The following is an 8,154-nucleotide window of genomic DNA, read 5'->3' on the forward strand; positions in this document are numbered from 1 at the left end:
GATTATTTCCGATATCACAGTTTAAAGCATTTATTGGCCGATATTATCGGACATCTCTAATATATATATATATATATATATATATATATATATATATATATATATATATATATATATATATATATATATTTATTCCTTATGCACTAATTAACTATCGATGTCACGTTATCGATGGGAAAATGCATTTTTAGACAATATGGTTTGCCTGAGCGGCGAGGAGACACCGAGAGTAACAAGTGGTAGAAAATAGATTAGAAAGGATCAATTTTAAAAAAAATTTAAACTTGAGACTTCCCGCGGGCCGGATTTTGGACGCTGGCGTAGTTTGGGGACCTGATCTAAACTTTTCCGCTGCCGGGTATTTTTTTCTATAATTTTATTGTAATATTTTAGAATGCGTTTGTTCTATTTTTGGCCAAAGTAAGACACAGAAAACAATCTGAAGTTGTCTTGGAATTGGGGGTTAAATCGCCAAAAATGATTCCCGGGCGCGGCCACCGCTGCTGCCCACTGCTCCCCTCACCTCCCAGGGGGTGATCAAGGGGATGGATCAATGCAGAGAATAATTCCGCCACACCTAGTGTGTGTGTGACAATCATTGGTACTTTAACTTTAACTTAACTTTTATGTTTTAGTTTTAATGCCATGGTTTCAATTTGTAGTTTTAATGCCATGGTTTTAATAGTCCGTTTCGCGTGTGCACAGATTTATCCCTCCGCGCGGCCCCTGAGCTCAAATGAGTTGGACACCTCTGATGTACAATATTACAGTATATGTAACAGCTGCAGCAAAAAAAAAAAAAAAAGGGCAGCATAAAATAGAGAGTAGATCCAGCAGAAAATAGACATTATAACAAAGAGAGAGGTATCTAACATAGAAGCGGTTGGACAAATTTTTAAAAACTTGAGACTTCCCACCGTCAGGATTTTGGACACTGGCGGGCCGTATTTGGCCCGCGGGCCATAGTTTGGGGACCCCTGATTTAAATAGTCGACGGGAATTGAGGATGCTCACAGAGTTGACGCAGGATCACACGTTGAACCCGGACAAAGAGCTATTAAAGCAGGAGTGTCCAGAGTGTGGTGGAGGGACCCCGTCGCTTTTTTATTTTGAAACTAAATCAAAGTCCCCAAAAACTGCCAAATTGGTGCATATTGAGCATAATGAGCTGTGTAAAGGGGGTATATCTAGCCTTTAAATAGACCCCCTTTATTATATACACTCATGCATATAAATCACCATTATTATCATAATGAAATAATAGTGTTTTTGTTTTATCATTTATTTGCGTTTAATGCACACTATGTATTACCATATTTTCTGGACTGTAAGCCGCCACTTTTTTCCAACTCTTTGAGCCCTGCAACTTATAAAACGGTGAGAGTAATTAATGGATTTTTCTGCGCAAACAACCATATTTTTTTGTATTCAACAAATAATTGTTGAATACAGTACTATGGAATGCCCTCCCGGTAACAGTTAGAGATGCTACCTCAGTAGAAGCATTTAAGTCCCATCTTAAAAGTCATTTGTATGCCTTTAAATAGACCCCCTTTTTAGACCAGTTGATCTGCCGTTTCTTTTCTTTTCTGCCCCCCTCTCCCTTGTGGAAGGGTGGGGCACAGGTCCGGTGGCCATGGATGAAGTGCTGGCTGTTCAGAGTCGGGACCCGGGGTGGATCTCGCCTGTGTATCGGTTGGGGACATCTTGGCGCTGCTGACCCATCTCCGCTCGGGATGGTCTCCTGCTGGCCCCACTATGGACTGTCCATACAACACTATTATGTTGGATCCACTATGGACTGGACTTTCACAATATTATGCTAGACCCACTCGACGTCCATTGCATCCGGTCTCCCCTAGAGGGGGTGGGTCACCCACATCTGCGGTCCTCTCCAAGGTTTCTCATAGTCATTTATATTGACATCCCACTGGGTTGTGAGTTTTTCCTTGCGCTTATGTGGGCTTTGTACCGAGGATGTCGTTGTGGCTTGTGCAGCCCTTTGAGACACTTGTGATTTAGGGTTATATAAATAAACATTGATTGATTGATTAATACTGCACCGACAGACGCTAAAACGGTGTGTTATTGTTTGTGCTATAGTGCCATCTTTTGGACGAATTTGCTCACTGCAGGTGGTGCGGGTTGAAAATGTACTCCCTTTTCCATGCCTTGGACCGGAAGTAAAACCGTCCATAGTGGTTCTGCCCAAAAAGGCTTCTTAATTTTTCACTCCAAACAACGTTTGTAAGTTTTACAATACAACTAAAACAATTCATACTTACTAAACTGACCCATGTGTGAATTCTGTAGAAGTGTTTTCATGCATATTTGTACGCGCTAGCGTCGTTAGCATTAGAGAATACGCTAAGACATTTACAGGTCTTAGTATTATTAACTTGCAATGGCATTCTTTTTGTATTTTTTCAGTTTCGTATATTCACCAAAAACATCACTGTAGAGTTATTGAGTCTGTTTAGCTGATTGGAGAGCTAGCTTCCACAGCTAGTGGGTCTATGATGATGACTTCTGTTTTGTTTCACCAGCCGTTTTACTGCTGTGTGACAGGCACCCTTTGGAAACAATTAAGGTATGTAAATAAACGTTTACAAACATATTTTGTACTGGTATATATATTTGGCTTATATAATCCGTTGTGGTTAATATATGTAAAAAATATTGGTTGGTAGAGTGGCCCTGCCAGCAATTTGAGGGTTCCAGGTTCGATTCTCGCTTCCACCATTCTAGTCACTATGTTGTGTCCCTGGGCAAGACACTTTACCCTTGCGCTCAGTGCCACCCACACTGGTTTAAATGTAGATAATGGGTTTCACATAGTAAAGCGCTTTGAGTCTCTCGAGAAAAAGATAATTCACCTCACAAATACTGAGGCACTCTATAACCCGAAAATTACAATATCTATTACTCATTTTTAGTTTCAATTACGATTTACTTTTTTTAATGTATGTAAAAATCTGCACTGCAACCACATAATTTCCCCATTATGGATAAAGTCTCTCCAATCCTATCCTACAAAACCCAAAACCAGTGAAGTTGGCACGTTGTGTAATTCATAAATAAAAACACAATACAATGATTTTCAAATCTTTTTCAACTTATATTCAATTAAATAGACTGCAAAGACAAGATATTTAACGTTCGAACTGAGCAACTCAATATCTTTTTGCAAATAATCATTAACTTAGAATTTAATGGCAGCAACACATTGCAAACAAGTTGGCACAGGGGCATTTTTAGCACTGTGTTACACGGCCTTTCCTTTTAACAACACTCAGTTAACATTTGGGAACTGAGGAGATCAATTTTTGAAGCTTTTCAGGTGGAATTCTTTCCCATTCTTGCTTGATGTACAGCTTAAGTTGTTCAACAGTCCGGGGGTCTCCGTTGTGGTATTTTAGGCTTCATAATGTGCCACACATTTACAATGGGAGACAGGTCTGGACTACAGGCAGGCCAGTCTAGTACCCCCATTTTTTTACTATGAAGCCACACTGTTGTAACACGTGGCGTGTCTTGCTGAAATAAGCAGGGGCGTCCATGATAACGTTGCTCCAAAACCTGTATGTACCTTTCAGCATTAATGGTGACTTCACAGATGTGTAAGTTACCCATGTCTTGGGCACTAATACACCCCCATACCATCACAGATGCTGGCTTTTGAACTTTGCGCCTATAACAATCCGGATGGTTCTTTTCCTCTTTGGTCCGGAGGACACGACGTCCACAGTTTCCAGAAACAATTTGAAATGTGGACTCGTCAGACCACAGAACACTTTTCTACTTTGCATCAGTCCATCTTAGGTGAGCTCGGGCCCAGCGAAGCCGGCGGCTTTTCTGGGTGTTGTTGATAAATGGCTTTCGCTTTGCATAGTAGAGTTTTAACTTGCACTTACAGATGTAGCGACCAACTGTAGTTACTGACAGTGGTTTTCTGAAGTTTCCTGAGCCCATGTGGTGATATCTTTTACACACTGATGTCGCTTTTTGATGTTGAGGGATCCAAGGTCACGGGCATTCATTGTTACGTGCAGTGATTTCTCCAGATTCGCTGAACCCTTTGATGATATTACGGACAGTAGATGGGGAAATCCCTAAATTCCTTGCAATAGCTCATTGGGAAATGTTGTTCTTAAACTGTAACACAATTTGCTCACGCATTTGTTCACAAAGTGGTGACCCTCGCCCCATCCTTGAGCATTTCATGGAAGCTGCTGTTATACCCAATCATGGCACCCACCTGTTCCCAATTAGCCTGTTCACCTGTGGGATATTCCAAATAAGTGTTTGATTAGCATTCCTCAACTTTCTCAGTCTTTTTTGCCACTTGTGCCAGCTTTTTTTAAACATGTTGCAGGCATCAAATTCCAAATGAGCTAATATTTGCAAAAAAATAAAGTTTTCCAGTTTGAACGTTAAGTATCTTGTCTTTGCAGTCTGTTCAATTGAATATAAGTTGAAAAGGATTTGCAAATTATTGTATTCTGTTTTTATTTATGATTTACACAACGTGCCAACTTCACAACCTTATCCAATCCATGCAAGCGATTAATAACCTGTGATTAATCATGATTAATCCAAATCCAAAAGTGTGATTAATCAGATTTTTTAAATGTATCCTTTGACGGCACTACTTTAAATACTGTTTATATAAAGTTTTTTAACTAACCATTCATCCAAAATGGTTGTTTTTCTCATCGTTATCGCTCAGCCTTGCATGTGTAGATTAACACGTCTTGGAATTGACCTTGTTGAATTCTGGGAATCTCCCCAAAAACTATCGTATAGCTTCAGGGACATTCTGTCTGCAAAAGTCTCTGGCGGAATGTGGCACTTTCCAGTGACGAATGTCTAAGGTGCACACAATTGTATAGATGCAGGTTTGGAGTAAGAGTAATAGATATACAGTAGATAGGCCTAACATGACTTCAATCATTCGTTCCGAGCCAGAATGGCTAAAAGGCTTTAGTGAAAAATGATCTCAGGCTGCAGGTGAGCGAGTTTTCCGCCTGAGGCCTCTTAGCTCCATAATGGTTTTTAAGACACTGTTGACGGGTTTGCATCGCCTCTTTGCACCGTGAATTCAACATGTTATAGGACTGAATGTACTCGCCTGTCAACAACAGCTTGTTTTATAATCCCAGCCTGTCCCGGGACTCAGACTTCCACTAAAAGTATGTGCATATGATAGCCACGTTTTTATTTGACTGCTGAGAATGTAAAAAAAAAAATGTAATTATGGATGACAATTCTTGAAAGTACAGTACCGTATTTTTCGCACTATAAGGCGCACCTAAAAACCTCAAATTTTCTCAAAAACTGACAGTGCATTTTATAATCCGGTGCGCCTTATATAAGGACCAATATTGAGCCACAACAGGTCTCGCAACTACGGGATGTATAACGTAACCCCAGCCTCTACTGTAGCGTCTATTCTATGTGCCTTATAATGCGGTGCGTCTTATATATGAACAAAGTTTTAAAATAGGCCATTCATTGAAGGTGCGCCTTATAGTGCGGAAAATACGGTACATCACTTCAACCTGCACTGTCCGTGTCTGCAGCGTCTAAGCGCTTTAAGTACCTTAAAGGTAGAAAAGTGCTATACAAGTATAACCCTTTTACTTGACAAAAAAATTTACCAAAATAAAGGCATTTTACTTTTTTTTTCTTTCTACAACAGTTTGCCAAAGTATCTGATAAGCTGTAATAATCACATTTAAATCACTTTTATCCTTCCACAATGTTCATTGTTGAAATTAAAAACTGCCCTTTTCATCTTAGCTTTAAAGCATCCATCCATCCATCCATTTCCTACCGCTTGTCCCTTTCGGGGTCGCAGGGGGGGGTTTGGTGCTGGAGCCTATCTCAGCTGCATTCGGGCGGAAGGCGGGACAAGGCGCCACCTCATCGCAGGTTTAAAGCAGAGGTGTCAAAACTAATTTTAGATCGAGAGCCACATGGAGAAAAACCTACTCCCAAGTGGGCCGGACTGGTAAAATCACGGCACGATAACTTAAAAATAAAGACAACTTAATAATAATAATAATTAGAGATGTCCGATCATATCGGCCTGCCGATATTATCGGCTGATAAATGCTTTAAAATGTAATATCGGAAATTATCGGTTTCGTTTTTTTTTTAAAATTTTAATTTTTTTAATTTGATTAAATCAACATAAAAAACACAAAATACAATTACAATTAGTGCACCATACCCAAAAAACCTCCCTCCCCTGAAAACGTGATTAGAAATGCATTTTTTTCACTCTCATTCACACAAAAAGGTTGTTTCTTTCTGTTATTAATATTCTGGTTCCTACATTATATATCAATATATATCAATACAGTCTGCAAGGGATACAGTCCGTAAGCACACATGATTGGTCCACTAATAGTACTAACCTTTAACAGTTAATTTTACTCATTTTCATTAATTACTAGTTTCTATGTTTTTATATCGTTTTACTTTCTTTTTTATTCAAGAAAATGTTTTTAATTTATTTATCTTATTTTATTTTATTAATTTTTTAAAAAAGGACCTTATCTTCACCATAACTGGTTGTCCAAATTAGGCATAATAATGTGTTAATTCCACGACTGTATATATCGGTATCGGTCAGAGGTGGGACCAAGTCATTGTTTTGCAAGTCACAAGTAAGTCTCAAGTCTTTGCCCTCAAGTCCGAGTCAAGTCCCGAGTCAAGACAGGCAAGCCCCGAGTCAAGTCCAAAGTCAAGACTGGAAAGTCTCAAGTCAAGTCCTAAGTCCTGCATTTTGAGTTTCGAGTCCTTTCAAGTCCTTTTAACCACAGACTAATATATTAACACTTATATTGCTTATTATTATATTAATGCTTTTCAAACGCTGTATTTATTTATTAAAACAAGTGCATTTTAAATTGCAGGAAAGAAAATTGTGCTGACATTGCACTTTATAATAGCACTATTAACCAGTCATTTTAAACATTAACTCATTCCTTTACAGAACAAACACATTAAAAAATAAAGTGCAAATGTACTTATTTGTACAAAAGTGTTAACATTGAAAAAACATGACATATACGTGAACATAACAAAAAAGTTGTACTTTTTATATGTCAGGACCCTATGCTGCATTGCATTTGCAAAAGACCAAATTAGCCAAGAGTCTGTCAGTCATTTGTGCACGATGGGGGCGTAGTATTTATTTTACCTTTATTTTACTATTTTTGTCTTTTTTTAGGTGGCTAAAATACGCGGTGCTGCTGACCGCCGTCTAACGTTACGTGTGATATATTGACTAACGTAACCCTGCTTAAAAAAAATCACTGAACAAAAAGTATGAATAAGGTAGTGAACTGCAACAGATTCCCGTGTTTGCAATAACGTTAAAACGTTAGCAGTGAGTTTACAGCCTCACTGATTTAACTACACAGCAAATAAAAGTCACGTTACTTAGCCAATAAACGTTATCTTACATTCAAAACTTACCGTTCTTTGTGCAACTTCAAATGCCGGACGAAGTTGGAAGTTGTTGCCTCTCCATCAGTAATTTTCGAACCGCATGTGTTGCATACTGCAAACCGTTTTGTGTTGACCACCTTGTAATTTTTATACCCAAACAAAATTATTTTAGGTATCATTTTTTGTTCACTGGCGTGTGGTTTGGACACGTCTTCTTCGTTGGTTGTCCTGCAATTTGATTGGATGAATGCTGTGTGATGAAACCAAAGTAGATCTAATTTGATTGGCTGTTGTACTGAGCTCAGTACAACAGCTGGTGTGCTCTAGAGCACACCAGCTGACACACGCAACGCTGATAGACAAGTACACAATGAAAAATACGGAGCTCTCCCGAATAACTTTTTCATCTTTGGGTTTTGGGGAAAGTAGCAAGTCATGTCAAGTCATGTCAATTCAAAAGGCTCAAGTCCAAGTGAAGTCACAAGTCATTGATGTTAAAGTCTAAGTCGAGTTGCAAGTCTTTTTACATTTTGTCAAGTCGAGTCTAAAGTCATCAAATTCATGACTCGAGTCTGACTCGAGTCCAAGTCATGTGACTCGAGTCCACACCTCTGGTATCGGTTGATATCGGTATCGGTAATTAAGAGTTGGACAATATCGGAATATCGGATATCGGCAAAAAAGCCATTATCG

Source organism: Nerophis lumbriciformis, linkage group LG14, assembly GCF_033978685.3.
Source record: "Nerophis lumbriciformis linkage group LG14, RoL_Nlum_v2.1, whole genome shotgun sequence".
Lineage (NCBI taxonomy): Eukaryota > Metazoa > Chordata > Actinopteri > Syngnathiformes > Syngnathidae > Nerophis > Nerophis lumbriciformis.